We start from the raw sequence: 20,138 nt of genomic DNA, 5'->3' as shown, positions 1-20,138 counted from the left end.
TGGAAGTAACTGGAGGCACAGTTGTTGTTCCTTTTGTTGCCGTTGTCATTTCTACAGGAAAAGAAAATTATTCAAAACCACTGCATTCTGACTGGAAATCCAGCTGTATTAATAGAGTTCCAGCATTAGGTCATTTAATTCACAATAAGGCATCAAGAATGAGGAACATACTGACTACAGCTTCTGACGAGCTCAACTAACTTGGAGAATAAAGGAGCAAAGTTGAACAGGAGAAAGACAAATCCACATTTACAAATTTGTTCTTGTTTCAAAAATATTCTAAATGACTGAGCCAGAGAAGAAAATGGAAGAATATTAACAATCACACCATGCTTAGGGGAAGATCCATTGCTAAGATATGTTATGGAAACTGCTGAACTTTGACACAGATGCTGCATATCAGCATCAATGTGCAATGCACATTGGAGAAATTATTCCAATGTCAGGCTGCTATTTAGGAACAGGTTCAGGAAATATTCTTGAGCGAGTAGATTCTAGGAGAGAACATTACACACAGAGACACGGAGAAAACATTTCTCCTCATGTGCACATTCTGATCGAGCTTCATTTGAATCGGTCCGTTATCAACCAGTTCACTCAGGAAGTGATGGACAAACGAGAAACAAGTATGAAGCAGTGTCCTTCCACTGCCTGGAAATTGTTCCAACAACACAGTTTGTGTCACTGGTTTTGCTACTGTGTATTAAAAGAAGCCGTCACTGACCCGGTGTGGGGCTGGTAGTGGAGCTGGTTGTAGTTGGTTTCACTGGTTTACTGGTCACTTCTGAAGAACAAAAAAGACACAATCCAATCAACTGAAGTAGAATATAAAAGCCAGCATTGTGTGACTGATTTGATTGGCTTTGCTGCAAATATGATGTTTAAAATGCGATTCAGATGTCCTCAAGTATCCATTCACTTACACCCACAATGAAAGACCGACAAGACTAAACTAATGGACGGGCATTGTCTAAAAGGGGAATTTGAGAACAGCGCACTGGTGTGAACGCTTATGCACACAGCATTTCACCTCAGCTCCCACCTCTCATCTACCTTTATTCAAGGAGTAAGAATTTCTTCCATTTCCCTTTGGAAAGTACGGTCACAGTGCCTCCCCAAGGTGAAATGATGAATTTCTAATGTGTGTTGAAACAAGGTCACTTGTTTCAGTGAAGAAAACGTAAACATAGAAACTAGAAGCAGGAGTAGGCCATTCGGCCCTTGGAGCCTGCTCATCCATTCATTTTGATCGTGGCGGATCATTGAATTCAATATCCTGATCCCCCTTCACCCCATATCCGTTGATCCCTTTCGTCCCAAAAGCTAAAATACTGTGATGCTGGAATTCTGATGTGAAAACAGAAACTAACTATAAAAAAGTATGAAGTAATGTCTTTCCACTGCCTGGAACATGTTCCAACTAAACAGTTTGCGTCACTGGTTTTGCTACTGTGTATCAAAAGAAGCCGTCACTCACCCGGTGTGGGGCTGGGAGTGGAGCTGGTTGTAGTTGGTATCACTGGTTTACTGGTCACTTCTGAAGAACAAGAAACACAATCCAATCAACTGAAGCAGAATATAAAAGCCAGCAGTGTTCCATTATGTGATTTGATATTTAAGATAGTACAATGCGATTCAGATGTCCTCAATTCTTCATTCACTTGCACCCACAATGAAAGTCCGACAAGACTAAACTAATGGATGGGCATTGTCTAACAGGGGATTTTGAGAACAGCGCACTGGTGTGAACGCTGATGCACACAGCATTACACCTCAGCTCCCACCGCACATCTCCCTTCATTCAAGGAGTAGAAATTTCTTCCATTTCCCTTTGGAAAGTACTGTCACAGTGCCTCCCCATGGTGAAATGATGAATTTCTAATACACACTGAAACAAGATCATGTTTTTCACGAAATGAAAAGTAAAATACTGTCCTTTCTGGACATCTGCTATACAAACAGAAAGTGCTGGAAATACTCAGCAGATGTTGCCAGCCTTGCTGAATATTTCCAGCACGATCTGTTTTTATTTCACTTGTTTCCTGCTGCTGTTAATGAAAAGAAGCCGCTATACACCCGGGGTGGAGCCCGGAGGGGGCCCAGCTGCAGTTGGTTTCACTGTTGTCGTGACCCCTTCTGAAGTAGAAGAAAAAGAATGAAACCAATTCACCACAATATCAATGCCATTGTATTCCTGTCGCGTTTCACCAGAAAACCATCATATTGAACTTGGTGTAAAAGTGATGTTCACAAATCCAATTGATGATTCACATTTCAGTAAATTTTCAACCATTTCCTTCGGAAAGGAGGTGTGGGCAAGACTGAATGAATGAACTGACACTGAAGCTGCAAATGAGAAAAGCACACCGCTGTGAACAGACTTGCTGGTGAATATTGAAAGGAGACAGCACTAACCTGTTGTCGTAGTTTCCACAGATGTGGTCGTTGTTTCCTGTGTTGTTGTTGTTGGCACTGCAGACAAAGAAATAACTTTCAAAATCACCAAATTCCAATTCCAATTCCTAATGTGTTGTGAATTTTACAACTTGGATACATTATTGATATGAAGCACAAATCTTGAAGAAATTGGTAATTACAGCGACTCACTTGGTTAAAAGATTTCTTCATTTGCTTTTTGTTTTAAACCCAGTCTGGCATGCGACAAAATGTGCAGATTGTCCATTGGACTCATCTGCCATCCCAGAATTCCTCGATCCCGAATGGAAGCAAGTCATCATTGAAACCGAGGGAGTGTCTAATAGGGAGATTCCAATATTGAAAGAAAATCACAATTACCTCTTGTGGAAGTAACTGGAGGCACAGTTGTTGTTCCTTTTGTTGCCGTTGTCACTTCTACAGGAAAAGAAAATTATTCAAAACCACTGCATTCTGACTGGAAATCCAGCTGTATTAATAGAGTTCCAGCATTAGGTCATTTAATTCACAATAAGGCATCAAGAATGAGGAACATACTGACTACAGCTTCTGACGAGCTCAACTAACTTGGAGAATAAAGGAGCAATGTTGAACAGGAGAAAGACAAATCCACATTTACAAATTTGTTCTTGTTTCAAAATTATTCTAAATGACTGAGCGAGAGAAGAAAATGGAAGAACATTAACAATCACACCATGCTAAGGGCAAGATCCATTGATAAGATATGTTATGGAAACTGCTGAGCTTTGACACAGATGCTGCATATTTGCATCAACCTGTAATGCACATTGGAGAAATTATTCCAAAGTCAGGCTGATATTTAGGAACAGGTTCAGGAAATATTGTTGAGCAGTAGATTCTAGGAGAGAACATTACACACAGAGACACGGAGAAATCATTTCTCCTCATGTGCACATTCTGATCGTGCTTCATTTGAATCGGTCCGTTATCAACCAGTTCACTCGGGAAGTGATGGACTAACTAGAAACAAGTATGAAGCAGTGTCCTTCCACTGCCTGGAAATTGTTCCAACAAAACAGTTTGTGTCACTGGTTTTACTACTGTGTATCAAAAGAAGCCGTCACTCACCCGGTGTGGGGCTGGTAGTGGAGCTGGTTGTAGTTGGTTTCACTGGTTTACTGGTCACTTCTGAAGAACAAAAAACACAATCCAATCAACTGAAGTAGAATATAAAAGCCAGCATTGTGTGATTGATTTGATTGGCTTTGCTGCAAATATGATGTTTAAAATAGTACAATGCGATTCAAATGTCCTCAAGTATCCATTCACTTGCACCCACAATGAAAGACCAACAAGACTAAACTAATGGACGGGCATTGTCTAAAAGGGGAATTTGAGAACAGCGCACTGGTGTGAACGCTTATGCACACAGCATTTCACCTCAGCTCCCACCTCTCATCTACCTTTATTCAAGGAGTAAGAATTTCTTCCATTTCCCTTTGGAAAGTACGGTCACAGTGCCTCCCCAAGGTGAAATGATGAATTTCTAATGTGTGTTGAAACAAGGTCACTTGTTTCAGTGAAGAAAACGTAAACATAGAAACTAGAAGCAGGAGTAGGCCATTCGGCCCTTGGAGCCTGCTCATCCATTCATTTTGATCGTGGCGGATCATTGAATTCAATATCCTGATCCCCCTTCACCCCATATCCGTTGATCCCTTTCGTCCCAAAAGCTAAAATACTGTGATGCTGGAATTCTGACGTGAAAACAGAAACTAACTATAAAAAAGTATGAAGTAATGTCTTTCCACTGCCTGGAACATGTTCCAACTAAACAGTTTGCGTCACTGGTTTTGCTACTGTGTATCAAAAGAAGCCGTCACTCACCCGGTGTGGGGCTGGGAGTGGAGCTGGTTGTAGTTGGTATCACTGGTTTACTGGTCACTTCTGAAGAACAAGAAACACAATCCAATCAACTGAAGCAGAATATAAAAGCCAGCAGTGTTCCATTATGTGATTTGATATTTAAGATAGTACAATGCGATTCAGATGTCCTCAATTCTTCATTCACTTGCACCCACAATGAAAGTCCGACAAGACTAAACTAATGGATGGGCATTGTCTAACAGGGGATTTTGAGAACAGCGCACTGGTGTGAACGCTGATGCACACAGCATTACACCTCAGCTCCCACCGCACATCTCCCTTCATTCAAGGAGTAGAAATTTCTTCCATTTCCCTTTGGAAAGTACTGTCACAGTGCCTCCCCATGGTGAAATGATGAATTTCTAATACACGCTGAAACAAGATCATGTTTTTCACGAAATGAAAAGTAAAATACTGTCCTTTCTGGACATCTGCTATACAAACAGAAAGTGCTGGAAATACTCAGCAGATGTTGCCAGCCTTGCTGAATAATTCCAGCACGATCTGTTTTTATTTCACTTGTTTCCTGCTGCTGTTAATGAAAAGAAGCCGCTATACACCCGGGGTGGAGCCCGGAGGGGGCCCAGCTGCAGTTGGTTTCACTGTTGTCGTGACCCCTTCTGAAGTAGAAGAAAAAGAATGAAACCAATTCACCACAATATCAATGCCATTGTATTCCTGTCGCGTTTCACCAGAAAACCATCATATTGAACTTGGTGTAAAAGTGATGTTCACAAATCCAATTGATGATTCACACATTTCAGTAAACTTTCAACCATTTCCTTCGGAAAGGAGGTGTGGGCAAGACTGAATGAATGAACTGACACTGAAGCTGCAAATGAGAAAAGCACACCGCTGTGAACAGACTTGCTGGTGAATATTGAAAGGAGACAGCACTAACCTGTTGTCGTAGTTTCCACAGATGTGGTCGTTGTTTCCTGTGTTGTTGTTGTTGGCACTACAGACAAAGAATTAACTTTCAAAATCACCAAATTCCAATTCCAATTCCTAATGTGTTGTGAATTTTACAACTTGGATACATTATTGATATGAAGCACAAATCTTGAAGAAATTGGTAATTACAGCGACTCACTTGGTTAAAAGATTTCTTCATTTGCTTTTTGTTTTAAACCCAGTCTGGCATGCGACAAAATGTGCAGATTGTCCATTGGACTCATCTGCCATCCCAGAATTCCTCGATCCCGAATGGAAGCAAGTCATCATTGAAACCGAGGGAGTGTCTAATAGGGAGATTCCAATATTGAAAGAAAATCACAATTACCTGTTGTGGAAGTAACTGGAGGCACAGTTGTTGTTCCTTTTGTTGCCGTTGTCATTTCTACAGGAAAAGAAAATTATTCAAAACCACTGCATTCTGACTGGAAATCCAGCTGTATTAATAGAGTTCCAGCATTAGGTCATTTAATTCACAATAAGGCATCAAGAATGAGGAACATACTGACTACAGCTTCTGACGAGCTCAACTAACTTGGAGAATAAAGGAGCAAAGTTGAACAGGAGAAAGACAAATCCACATTTACAAATTTGTTCTTGTTTCAAAAATATTCTAAATGACTGAGCGAGAGAAGAAAATGGAAGAATATTAACAATCACACCATGCTTAGGGGAAGATCCATTGCTAAGATATGTTATGGAAACTGCTGAACTTTGACACAGATGCTGCATATCAGCATCAATGTGCAATGCACATTGGAGAAATTATTCCAATGTCAGGCTGCTATTTAGGAACAGGTTCAGGAAATATTCTTGAGCGAGTAGATTCTAGGAGAGAACATTACACACAGAGACACGGAGAAAACATTTCTCCTCATGTGCACATTCTGATCGAGCTTCATTTGAATCGGTCCGTTATCAACCAGTTCACTCAGGAAGTGATGGACAAACGAGAAACAAGTATGAAGCAGTGTCCTTCCACTGCCTGGAAATTGTTCCAACAACACAGTTTGTGTCACTGGTTTTGCTACTGTGTATTAAAAGAAGCCGTCACTCACCCGGTGTGGGGCTGGTAGTGGAGCTGGTTGTAGTTGGTTTCACTGGTTTACTAGTCACTTCTGAAGAACAAAAAACACAATCCAATCAACTGAAGTAGAATATAAAAGCCAGCATTGTGTGACTGATTTGATTGGCTTTGCTGCAAATATGATGTTTAAAATGCGATTCAGATGTCCTCAAGTATCCATTCACTTACACCCACAATGAAAGACCGACAAGACTAAACTAATGGACGGGCATTGTCTAAAAGGGGAATTTGAGAACAGCGCACTGGTGTGAATGCTTATGCACACAGCATTTCACCTCAGCTCCCACCTCTCATCTACCTTTATTCAAGGAGTAAGAATTTCTTCCATTTCCCTTTGGAAAGTACGGTCACAGTGCCTCCCCATGGTGAAATGATGAATTTCTAATGTGTGTTGAAACAAGGTCACTTGTTTCAGTGAAGAAAACGTAAACATAGAAACTAGAAGCAGGAGTAGGCCATTCGGCCCTTGGAGCCTGCTCATCCATTCATTTTGATCGTGGCGGATCATTGAATTCAATATCCTGATCCCCCTTCACCCCATATCCGTTGATCCCTTTCGTCCCAAAAGCTAAAATACTGTGATGCTGGAATTCTGACGTGAAAACAGAAACTAACTATAAAAAAGTATGAAGTAATGTCTTTCCACTGCCTGGAACATGTTCCAACTAAACAGTTTGCGTCACTGGTTTTGCTACTGTGTATCAAAAGAAGCCGTCACTCACCCGGTGTGGGGCTGGGAGTGGAGCTGGTTGTAGTTGGTATCACTGGTTTACTGGTCACTTCTGAAGAACAAGAAACACAATCCAATCAACTGAAGCAGAATATAAAAGCCAGCAGTGTTCCATTATGTGATTTGATATTTAAGATAGTACAATGCGATTCAGATGTCCTCAATTCTTCATTCACTTGCACCCACAATGAAAGTCCGACAAGACTAAACTAATGGATGGGCATTGTCTAACAGGGGATTTTGAGAACAGCGCACTGGTGTGAACGCTGATGCACACAGCATTACACCTCAGCTCCCACCGCACATCTCCCTTCATTCAAGGAGTAGAAATTTCTTCCATTTCCCTTTGGAAAGTACTGTCACAGTGCCTCCCCATGGTGAAATGATGAATTTCTAATACACGCTGAAACAAGATCATGTTTTTCACGAAATGAAAAGTAAAATACTGTCCTTTCTGGACATCTGCTATACAAACAGAAAGTGCTGGAAATACTCAGCAGATGTTGCCAGCCTTGCTGAATAATTCCAGCACGATCTGTTTTTATTTCACTTGTTTCCTGCTGCTGTTAATGAAAAGAAGCCGCTATACACCCGGGGTGGAGCCCGGAGGGGGCCCAGCTGCAGTTGGTTTCACTGTTGTCGTGACCCCTTCTGAAGTAGAAGAAAAAGAATGAAACCAATTCACCACAATATCAATGCCATTGTATTCCTGTCGCGTTTCACAAGAAAACCATCATATTGAACTTGGTGTAAAAGTGATGTTCACAAATCCAATTGATGATTCACATTTCAGTAGATTTTCAACCATTTCCTTCGGAAAGGAGGTGTGGGCAAGACTGAATGAATGAACTGACACTGAAGCTGCAAATGAGAAAAGCACACCGCTGTGAACAGACTTGCTGGTGAATATTGAAAGGAGACAGCACTAACCTGTTGTCGTAGTTTCCACAGATGTGGTCGTTGTTTCCTGTGTTGTTGTTGTTGGCACTACAGACAAAGAATTAACTTTCAAAATCACCAAATTCCAATTCCAATTCCTAATGTGTTGTGAATTTTACAACTTGGATACATTATTGATATGAAGCACAAATCTTGAAGAAATTGGTAATTACAGCGACTCACTTGGTTAAAAGATTTCTTCATTTGCTTTTTGTTTTAAACCCAGTCTGGCATGCGACAAAATGTGCAGATTGTCCATTGGACTCATCTGCCATCCCAGAATTCCTCGATCCCGAATGGAAGCAAGTCATCATTGAAACCGAGGGAGTGTCTAATAGGGAGATTCCAATATTGAAAGAAAATCACAATTACCTGTTGTGGAAGTAACTGGAGGCACAGTTGTTGTTCCTTTTGTTGCCGTTGTCATTTCTACAGGAAAAGAAAATTATTCAAAACCACTGCATTCTGACTGGAAATCCAGCTGTATTAATAGAGTTCCAGCATTAGGTCATTTAATTCACAATAAGGCATCAAGAATGAGGAACATACTGACTACAGCTTCTGACGAGCTCAACTAACTTGGAGAATAAAGGAGCAAAGTTGAACAGGAGAAAGACAAATCCACATTTACAAATTTGTTCTTGTTTCAAAAATATTCTAAATGACTGAGCCAGAGAAGAAAATGGAAGAATATTAACAATCACACCATGCTTAGGGGAAGATCCATTGCTAAGATATGTTATGGAAACTGCTGAACTTTGACACAGATGCTGCATATCAGCATCAATGTGCAATGCACATTGGAGAAATTATTCCAATGTCAGGCTGCTATTTAGGAACAGGTTCAGGAAATATTCTTGAGCGAGTAGATTCTAGGAGAGAACATTACACACAGAGACACGGAGAAAACATTTCTCCTCATGTGCACATTCTGATCGAGCTTCATTTGAATCGGTCCGTTATCAACCAGTTCACTCGGGAAGTGATGGACAAACGAGAAACAAGTATGAAGCAGTGTCCTTCCACTGCCTGGAAATTGTTCCAACAACACAGTTTGTGTCACTGGTTTTGCTACTGTGTATTAAAAGAAGCCGTCACTGACCCGGTGTGGGGCTGGTAGTGGAGCTGGTTGTAGTTGGTTTCACTGGTTTACTGGTCACTTCTGAAGAACAAAAAACACAATCCAATCAACTGAAGTAGAATATAAAAGCCAGCATTGTGTGACTGATTTGATTGGCTGTGCTGCAAATATGATGTTTAAAATGCGATTCAGATGTCCTCAAGTATCCATTCACTTACACCCACAATGAAAGACCGACAAGACTAAACTAATGGACGGGCATTGTCTAAAAGGGGAATTTGAGAACAGCGCACTGGTGTGAATGCTTATGCACACAGCATTTCACCTCAGCTCCCACCTCTCATCTACCTTTATTCAAGGAGTAAGAATTTCTTCCATTTCCCTTTGGAAAGTACGGTCACAGTGCCTCCCCAAGGTGAAATGATGAATTTCTAATGTGTGTTGAAACAAGGTCACTTGTTTCAGTGAAGAAAACGTAAACATAGAAACTAGAAGCAGGAGTAGGCCATTCGGCCCTTGGAGCCTGCTCATCCATTCATTTTGATCGTGGCGGATCATTGAATTCAATATCCTGATCCCCCTTCACCCCATATCCGTTGATCCCTTTCGTCCCAAAAGCTAAAATACTGTGATGCTGGAATTCTGATGTGAAAACAGAAACTAACTATAAAAAAGTATGAAGTAATGTCTTTCCACTGCCTGGAACATGTTCCAACTAAACAGTTTGCGTCACTGGTTTTGCTACTGTGTATCAAAAGAAGCCGTCACTCACCCGGTGTGGGGCTGGGAGTGGAGCTGGTTGTAGTTGGTATCACTGGTTTACTGGTCACTTCTGAAGAACAAGAAACACAATCCAATCAACTGAAGCAGAATATAAAAGCCAGCAGTGTTCCATTATGTGATTTGATATTTAAGATAGTACAATGCGATTCAGATGTCCTCAATTCTTCATTCACTTGCACCCACAATGAAAGTCCGACAAGACTAAACTAATGGATGGGCATTGTCTAACAGGGGATTTTGAGAACAGCGCACTGGTGTGAACGCTGATGCACACAGCATTACACCTCAGCTCCCACCGCACATCTCCCTTCATTCAAGGAGTAGAAATTTCTTCCATTTCCCTTTGGAAAGTACTGTCACAGTGCCTCCCCATGGTGAAATGATGAATTTCGAATACGCGCTGAAACAAGATCATGTTTTTCACGAAATGAAAAGTAAAATACTGTCCTTGCTGGACATCTGATAAACAAACAGAAAGTGCTGGAAATACTCAGCAGGTGTTGCCAGCCTTGCTGAATAATTACAGCACGATCTGTTTTTATTTCACTTGTTTCCTGCTGCTGTTAATGAAAAGAAGCCGTTATAGACCCGGGGTGGAGCCCGGAGGGGGCCCAGCTGCAGTTGGTTTCACTGTTGTAGTGACCCCTTCTGAAGTAGAAGAAAAAGAATGAAACCAATTCACCACAATGTCAATGCCATTGTATTCCTGTCGCGTTTGACCAGAAAACCATCATATTGATCTTGGTGTGAAAGTGATGTTCACAAATCCAATTGATAATTCAAATTTGAGTAAATTTTCAACCATTTCCTTCGGAAAGGAGGTGTGGGCAAGACTGAATGAATGAACTGACACTGAAGCTGCAAATGAGAAAAGCACACCGCTGTGAACAGACTTGCTGGTGAATATTGAAAGGAGACAGCACTAACCTGTTGTCGTAGTTTCCACAGATGTGGTCGTTGTTTCCTGTGTTGTTGTTGTTGGCACTGCAGACAAAGAAATAACTTTCAAAATCACCAAATTCCAATTCCAATTCCTACGGTGTTGTGAATTTTACAACTGGGATACATTATTGATATGAAGCACAAATCTTGAAGAAATTAGTAATTACAGCGACTCACTTGGTTGAAAGATTTCTTCATTTGCTTTTTGTTTTAAACCCAGTCTGGCGTGCGACAAAATGTGCAGATTGTCCATTGGACTCATCTGCCATACCAGAATTCCTCGATCCCGAATGGAAGGAAGTCATCATCGAAACCGAGGGAGTGTCTAATAGGGAGATTCCAATATTGAAGGAAAATCTCAATTACCTGTTGTCGAAGTAACTGGAGGCACAGTTGTTGTTCCTTTTGTTGCCGTTGTCACTTCTACAGGAAAAGAAAATTATTCAAAACCACTGCATTCTGACTGGAAATCCAGCTGTCTTAATAGAGTTCCAGCATTAGGTCATTTAATTCACAACAAGGCATCAAGAATGAGGAACATACAGACGCCAGCTACTGACGAGCTCAACTAACTTGGAGAATAAAGGAGCAAAGTTGAACAGGAGAAAGACAAATCCACGTTTACAAATTTGTTCTTTTTTCAAAATTATTCTAAATGACTGAGCGAGAGAAGAAAATGGAAGAATATTAACAATCACACCATGCTAAGGGAAGATCCATTGATAAGATATGTTATGGAAACTGCTGAACTTTGACACAGATGCTGCATATCAGCATCAATGTGCAATGCACATTGGAGAAATTATTCCAATGTCAGGCTGCTATTTAGGAACAGGTTCAGGAAATATTCTTGAGCGAGTAGATTCTAGGAGAGAACATTACACACAGAGACACGGAGAAAACATTTCTCCTCATGTGCACATTCTGATCGAGCTTCATTTGAATCGGTCCGTTATCAACCAGTTCACTCGGGAAGTGATGGACAAACGAGAAACAAGTATGAAGCAGTGTCCTTCCACTGCCTGGAAATTGTTCCAACAACACAGTTTGTGTCACTGGTTTTGCTACTGTGTATGAAAAGAAGCCGTCACTCACCCGGTGTGGGGCTGGTAGTGGAGCTGGTTGTAGTTGGTATCACTGGTTTACTGGTCACTTCTGAAGAACAAAAAACACAATCCAATCAACTGAAGTAGAATATAAAAGCCAGCATTGTGTGATTGATTTGATTGGCTTTGCTGCAAATATGATGTTTAAAATAGTACAATGCGATTCAGATGTCCTCAAGTATCCATTCACTTGCACCCACAATGAAAGACCGACAAGACTAAACTAATGGACGGGCATTGTCTAAAAGGGGAATTTGAGAACAGCGCACTGGTGTGAACGCTTATGCACACAGCATTTCACCTCAGCTCCCACCTCTCATCTACCTTTATTCAAGGAGTAAGAATTTCTTCCATTTCCCTTTGGAAAGTACGGTCACAGTGCCTCCCCAAGGTGAAATGATGAATTTCTAATGTGTGTTGAAACAAGGTCACTTGTTTCAGTGAAGAAAATGTAAACATAGAAACTCGAAGCAGGAGTAGGCCATTCGACCCTTGGAGCCTGCTCATCCATTCATTTTGATCGTGGCGGATCATTGAATTCAATATCCTGATCCCCCTTAACCCCATATCCGTTGATCCCTTTCGTCCCAAGAGCTAAAATACTGTGATGCTGGAATTCTGACGTGAAAACAGAAACTAACTATAAAAAAGTATGAAGTAATGTCTTTCCACTGCCTGGAACATGTTCCAACTAAACAGTTTGCGTCACTGGTTTTGCTACTGTGTATCAAAAGAAGCCGTCACTCACCCGGTGTGGGGCTGGGAGTGGAGCTGGTTGTAGTTGGTATCACTGGTTTACTGGTCACTTCTGAAGAACAAGAAACACAATCAAATCAACTGAGGCAGAATATAAAAGCCAGCAGTGTTCCATTATGTGATTGATTTGATTGGCTTTGCTGCAACTTTGATATTTAAGATAGTACAATGCGATTCAGATGTCCTCAATTCTTCATTCACTTGCACCCACAATGAAAGTCCGACAAGACTAAACTAATGGATGGGCATTGTCTTAAAGGGGAATTTGAGAACAGCGCACTGGTGCGAATGCTTATGCACACGGCATTTCACCTCAGCTCCCACCTCTCATCTACCTTCATTCAAGGAGTAGAAATTTCTTCCATTTCCCTTTGGAAAGTACTGTCACAGTGCCTCCCCATGGTGAAATGATGAATTTCTAATACCCGCTGAAACAAGATCATGTTTTTCACGAAATGAAAAGTAAAATACTGTCCTTGCTGGACATCTGATATACAAACAGAAAGTGCTGGAAATACTCAGCAGATGTTGCCAGCCTTGCTGAATAATTCCAGCACGATCTGTTTTTATTTCACTTGTTTCCTGCTGCTGATCATGAAAAGAAGCCGTTATAGACCCGGGGTGGAGCCCGGAGGGGGCCCAGCTGCAGTTGGTTTCACTGTTGTAGTGACCCCTTCTGAAGAAGCAGAAAAAGAATGAAACCAATTCACCACAATGTCAATGCCATTGTATTCCTGTCACGTTTGACCAGAAAACCATCATATTGATCTTGGTGTGAAAGTGATGTTCACAAATCCAATTGATGATTCAAATTTCAGTAAGTTTTCAACCATTTCCTTCGGAAAGGAGGTGTGGGCAAGACCGAATAAATGAACTGACACTGAAGCTGCAAATGAGAAAAGCACACCGCTGTGAACAGACTTGCTGGTGAATATTGAAAGGAGACAGCACTAACCTGTTGTCGTAGTTTCCACAGATGTGGTCGTTGTTTCCTGTGTTGTTGTTGTTGGCACTGCAGACAAAGAAATAACTTTCAAAATCACCAAATTCCAATTCCTACGGTGTTGTGAATTTTACAACTGGGATACATTATTGATACGAAGCACAAATCTTGAAGAAATTGGTCATTACAGCTCCTCACTCGGTATCAAGATTTCTTCATTTGTTATTTGTTCTAAAAGAAGCTGGATTGAAACTGAAGATAATATGAACTCATTGGCAAATTTCTCACTTACCAGAAGTGGAAGTTGTAGGGGGCAACGTTGTGGGCACTACTGTTACTGGCTCACAGCAAACGCGAACTTGGTAGTCAAAACACAATCTTTTCTCCTCCGTTGCACTTTGAGAGACCTCACAGGTGAGGCCTTTGTCTTTGTCACATGTCACATTGTCTGGTGACTGACTTATTGGTTTCTCCGGTTGGTCAACAAATTGACACTGAATGTCCGCAATTGTTTCAGAAGGGGAGGAACAATATTTTGTATCTTTGGGATTCTGCAATTCATAATCGCCTGGGTTGTCCTTAGAAGGTGTATTTTCATTAATCCAGGCTGACCAATGGCCATGGCAGACGACCTCTGGAAGAAAAAAGGAGAAATGTAGGAGAACATATCACTCATGAAGTAACCAAAACTGGGAACTTTAGATTCACGACTGCATTTGAAATGCTTGAAATGTATTTTTTCATGCAAATGAACTAACTTATGAATAATATCAACACCATATCAAGGCAGCAACTTTGACAATATCTGGAAGTAATTCTATTGGAATTGAGAAACCTGCAGACTGTGAGCATCAGCATGAAGAACAAACTGTACAGTTTAGTAACAGCATTGAAAATTATGCTGAAAGTGTAAGAATAAGCAGCAACAAAAGGAGACAGAAGGGGGATGAAGAGGTCAAATTTACAGATCAAACTGTTGAAGCATTAACAATCTGATTTTCCGATGGAGAAACCTCCGCGGGGAGAGCTTGTCACAACACCGTTTTTCTGACTGAGAAAATGTCACTGATTGCAGATTGAGAATACTGAATTTTACACATAATTCCATCCCAAAGGAATTGGATCAGGCTAAAGGACTGAAATGATGGACTGGAATTGTCTGAGCCAATGTTGATCAAGCTGCACTTGGAAGAGGATTTGAAAAGATTTTTGAGGTCCGGTATCACAAACAAGAGGTGAAGGTTTTAGCTTATCGGGCAGCAGAGAGCGCCACACCCTTTTCTCCTTTGTCAAATTGGACAACTTACAGCAGCCACCTCAAAACAGTGCAACACAAGTGTCTTTGCAAGATCCTCCCAATCTGTGGCAAGAAAATCTCTCCAACAGCAGCATCCTCTCCCAAGACAACATATTCAGCAGTGAGGGAACAATGACACATAACCACATCTGCTGGGCAGGAGATGACATTTGATTGCCTGACACCAGGTTCCCAAAGCAACTGCTTTACCCAGAATGCGGTGGTAGCAGGAGACCCCCGGGGGACAGCAGAAACACTTCAGGGCTGTCCTGAAAGCATTCCTGATGACATCAAACATCCCCATCAATTCAAGGGAGCGCTTGGCCTCTGACTGAACACATGGAAACACATCGAGAAACATTGTCGCAGAGATAAATTTGAGACATCGGAACGAGCACACAAACCACCAAACACGTCGTCTAAATTACTCTCGAAGCAAAGTCTGCGACAAAATGTGCAGATTGTCCACTGGACCCATCTGCCATCCCAGAATTCCTGGGTCCTGAATGGAAGCAAGTCATCATCGAAATCGAGGGAGTGTCTAATAGGGAGATTCCAATATTGAAGGAAAATCTCAATTACCTGTTGTGGAAGGAACTGGAGGCACAGTTGTTGTTCCTTTTGTTGTAGTTGTCACTTCTACAGGAAAAGAAAATTATTCAAAACCACTGCACTCTGACTGGAAATCCAGCTGTCTTAATAGAGTTCCAGCATGAGGTCATTTAATTCACAACAAGGCATCAAGAATGAGGAACATACAGACGCCAGCTACTGACGAGCTCAACTAACTTGGAGAATAAAGGAGCAAAGTTGAACAGGAGAAAGACAAATCCACGTTTACAAATTTGTTCTTGTTTCAAAATTATTCTAAATGACTGAGCCAGAGAAGAAAATGGAAGAATATTAACAATCACACCATGCTAAGGGGAAGATCCATTGATAAGATATGTTATGGAAACTGCTGAACTTTGACACAGATGCTGCATATCAGCATCAATGTGCAATGCACATTGGAGAAATTATTCCAATGTCAGGCTGCTATTTAGGAACAGGTTCAGGAAATATTCTTGAGCGAGTAGATTCTAGGAGAGAACATTACACACAGAGACACGGAGAAAACATTTCTCCTCATGTGCACATTCTGATCGAGCTTCATTTGAATCGGTCCGTTATCAACCAGTTCACTCGGGAAGTGATGGACAAACGAGAAACAAGTATGAAGCAGTGTCCTTCCACTGCCTGGAAATTGTTCCAACAACACAGTTTGTGTCACTGGTTTTGCTGCTGTGTATCAAAAGAAGCCGTCACTCACCCGGTGTGGGGCTGGTAGTGGAGCTGGTTGTAGTTGGTATCACTGGTTTACTGGTCACTTCTGAAGAACAAAAAACACAATCCAATCAACTGAAGTAGAATATAAAAGCTAGCATTGTGTGATTGATTTTATTGGCTTTGCTGCAAATATGATGTTTAAAATGCGATTCAGATGTCCTCAAGTATCCATTCACTTGCACCCACAATGAAAGACCGACAAGACTAAACTAATGGACGGGCATTGTCTAAAAGGGGAATTTGAGAACAGCGCACTGGTGTGAATGCTTATGCACACAGCATTTCACCTCAGCTCCCACCTCTCATCTACCTTTATTCAAGGAGTAAGAATTTCTTCCATTTCCCTTTGGAAAGTACGGTCACAGTGCCTCCCCATGGTGAAATGATGTATTTCTAATGTGTGTTGAAACAAGGTCACTTGTTTCAGTGAAGAAAACGTAAACATAGAAACTAGAAGCAGGAGTAGGCCATTCGGCCCTTGGAGCCGGCTCATCCATTCATTTTGATCGTGGCGGATCATTGAATTCAATATCCTGATCCCCATTAACCCCATATCCGTGGATCCCTTTCGTCCCAAGAGCCAAAATACTGTGATGCTGGAATTCTGACGTGAAAACAGAAACTAACTATAAAAAAGTATGAAGTAATGTCTTTCCACTGTCTGGAACCTGTTCCAACTAAACAGTTTGTGTCACTGGTTTTGCTACTGTGTATCAAAAGAAGCCGTCACTCACCCGGTGTGGGGCTGGGAGTGGAGCTGGTTGTAGTTGGTTTCACTGGTTTACTGGTCACTTCTGAAGAACAAGAAACACAATCCAATCAACTGAAGCAGAATATAATAGCCAGCAGTGTTCCATTGTGTGATTGATTTGATTGGCTTTGCTGCAACTTTGATATTTAAGATAGTACAATGCGATTCAGATGTCCTCAATTCTTCATTCACTTGCACCCACAATGAAAGTCCGACAAGACTAAACTAATGGATGGGCATTGTCTTAAAGGGGAATTTGAGAACAGCGCAATGGTGTGAACGCTGATGCACACGGCATTTCACCTCAGCTCCCACCTCTCATCTACCTTCATTCAAGGAGTAGAAATTTCTTCCATTTCCCTTTGGAAAGTACTGTCACAGTGCCTCCCCATGGTGAAATGATGAATTTCTAATACCCGCTGAAACAAGATCATGTTTTTCACGAAATGAAAAGTAAAATACTGTCCTTGCTGGACATCTGATATACAAACAGAAAGTGCTGGAAATACTCAGCAGATGTTGCCAGCCTTGCTGAATAATTCCAGCACGATCTGTTTTTATTTCACTTGTTTCCTGCTGCTGATCATGAAAAGAAGCCGTTATAGACCCGGGGTGGAGCCCGGAGGGGGCCCAGCTGCAGTTGGTTTCACTGTTGTAGTGACCCCTTCTGAAGAAGCAGAAAAAGAATGAAACCAATTCACCACAATGTCAATGCCATTGTATTCCTGTCACGTTTGACCAGAAAACCATCATATTGATCTTGGTGTGAAAGTGATGTTCACAAATCCAATTGATGATTCAAATTTCAGTAAGTTTTCAACCATTTCCTTCGGAAAGGAGGTGTGGGCAAGACCGAATAAATGAACTGACACTGAAGCTGCAAATGAGAAAAGCACACCGCTGTGAACAGACTTGCTGGTGAATATTGAAAGGAGACAGCACTAACCTGTTGTCGTAGTTTCCACAGATGTGGTCGTTGTTTCCTGTGTTGTTGTTGTTGGCACTGCAGACAAAGAAATAACTTTCAAAATCACCAAATTCCAATTCCTACGGTGTTGTGAATTTTACAACTGGGATACATTATTGATACGAAGCACAAATCTTGAAGAAATTGGTCATTACAGCTCCTCACTCGGTATCAAGATTTCTTCATTTGTTATTTGTTCTAAAAGAAGCTGGATTGAAACTGAAGATAATATGAACTCATTGGCAAATTTCTCACTTACCAGAAGTGGAAGTTGTAGGGGGCAACGTTGTGGGCACTACTGTTACTGGCTCACAGCAAACGCGAACTTGGTAGTCAAAACACAATCTTTTCTCCTCCGTTGCACTTTGAGAGACCTCACAGGTGAGGCCTTTGTCTTTGTCACATGTCACATTGTCTGGTGACTGACTTATTGGTTTCTCCGGTTGGTCAACAAATTGACACTGAATGTCCGCAATTGTTTCAGAAGGGGAGGAACAATATTTTGTATCTTTGGGATTCTGCAATTCATAATCGCCTGGGTTGTCCTTAGAAGGTGTATTTTCATTAATCCAGGCTGACCAATGGCCATGGCAGACGACCTCTGGAAGAAAAAAGGAGAAATGTAGGAGAACATATCACTCATGAAGTAACCAAAACTGGGAACTTTAGATTCACGACTGCATTTGAAATGCTTGAAATGTATTTTTTCATGCAAATGAACTAACTTATGAATAATATCAACACCATGTCAAGGCAGCAACTTTGACAATATCTGGAAATAATTCTATTGGAATTGAGAAACCTGCAGACTGTGAGCATCAGCATGAAGAACAAACTGTACAGTTTAGTAACAGCATTGAAAATTATGCTGAAAGTGTAAGAATAAGCAGCAACAAAAGGAGACAGAAGGGGGATGAAGAGGTCAAATTTTCAGATCAAACTGTTGAAGCATTAACAATCTGATTTTCCGATGGAGAAACCTCCGCGGGGAGAGCTTGTCACAACACCGTTTTTCTGACTGAGAAAATGTCACTGATTGCAGATTGAGAATACTGAATTTTACACATAATTCCATCCCAAAGGAATTGGATCAGGCTAAAGGACTGAAATGATGGACTGGAATTGTCTGAGCCAATGTTGATCAAGCTGCACTTGGAAGAGGATTTGAAAAGATTTTTGAGGTCCGGTATCACAAACAAGAGGTGAAGGTTTTAGCTTATCGGGCAGCAGAGAGCGCCACACCCTTTTCTCCTTTGTCAAATTGGACAACTTACAGCAGCCACCTCAAAACAGTGCAACACAAGTGTCAATGCAAGATCCTCCCAATCTGTGGCAAGAAAATCTCTCCAACAGCAGCATCCTCTCCCAAGACAACATATTCAGCAGTGAGGGAACAATGACACATCAACACATCTGCTGGGCAGGAGATGACATTTGATTGCCTGACACCAGGTTCCCAAAGCAACTGCTTTACCCAGAATGCGGTGGTAGCAGGAGACCCCCGGGGGACAGCAGAAACACTTCAGGGCTGTCCTGAAAGCATTCCTGATGACATCAAACATCCCCATCAATTCAAGGGAGCGCTTGGCCTCTGACTGAACACATGGAAACACATCGAGAAACATTGTCGCAGAGATAAATTTGAGACATCGGAACGAGCACACAAACCACCAAACACGTCGTCTAAATTACTCTCGAAGCAAAGTCTGCGACAAAATGTGCAGATTGTCCACTGGACCCATCTGCCATCCCAGAATTCCTGGGTCCTGAATGGAAGCAAGTCATCATCGAAACCGAGGGAGTGTCTAATAGGGAGATTCCAATATTGAAGGAAAATCTCAATTACCTGTTGTGGAAGGAACTGGAGGCACAGTTGTTGTTCCTTTTGTTGTAGTTGTCACTTCTACAGGAAAAGAAAATTATTCAAAACCACTGCACTCTGACTGGAAATCCAGCTGTCTTAATAGAGTTCCAGCATGAGGTCATTTAATTCACAACAAGGCATCAAGAATGAGGAACATACAGACGCCAGCTACTGACGAGCTCAACTAACTTGGAGAATAAAGGAGCAAAGTTGAACAGGAGAAAGACAAATCCACGTTTACAAATTTGTTCTTGTTTCAAAATTATTCTAAATGACTGAGCCAGAG

At 41.4% G+C, this 20,138-nt stretch overlaps 2 long non-coding RNA genes across 2 annotated transcripts; both read right to left on the bottom strand.

Moving 5' to 3' along the window:
• Positions 1-13,656: 13,656 nt before the first annotated feature.
• LOC144507918 (uncharacterized) lies at positions 13,657-15,581 on the bottom strand. The gene is made up of 3 exons (XR_013500167.1): positions 15,524-15,581; positions 13,937-14,278; positions 13,657-13,713 (listed from the first exon to the last, which is right to left on the bottom strand). It is a non-coding gene; the product is annotated as an uncharacterized LOC144507918 (long non-coding RNA).
• A 2,386-nt stretch (positions 15,582-17,967) lies between these two features.
• LOC144507919 (uncharacterized) lies at positions 17,968-19,892 on the bottom strand. Its single transcript, XR_013500168.1, has 3 exons — positions 19,835-19,892; positions 18,248-18,589; positions 17,968-18,024 (listed from the first exon to the last, which is right to left on the bottom strand). It is a non-coding gene; the product is annotated as an uncharacterized LOC144507919 (long non-coding RNA).
• Between the last annotated feature and the right edge of the window lie 246 nt (positions 19,893-20,138).

This window comes from Mustelus asterias, chromosome 19 (genome assembly GCF_964213995.1).
Source record: "Mustelus asterias chromosome 19, sMusAst1.hap1.1, whole genome shotgun sequence".
In the NCBI taxonomy this organism is placed as follows: domain Eukaryota; kingdom Metazoa; phylum Chordata; class Chondrichthyes; order Carcharhiniformes; family Triakidae; genus Mustelus; species Mustelus asterias.
This window is presented reverse-complemented; position numbering and strand designations above follow the sequence as displayed.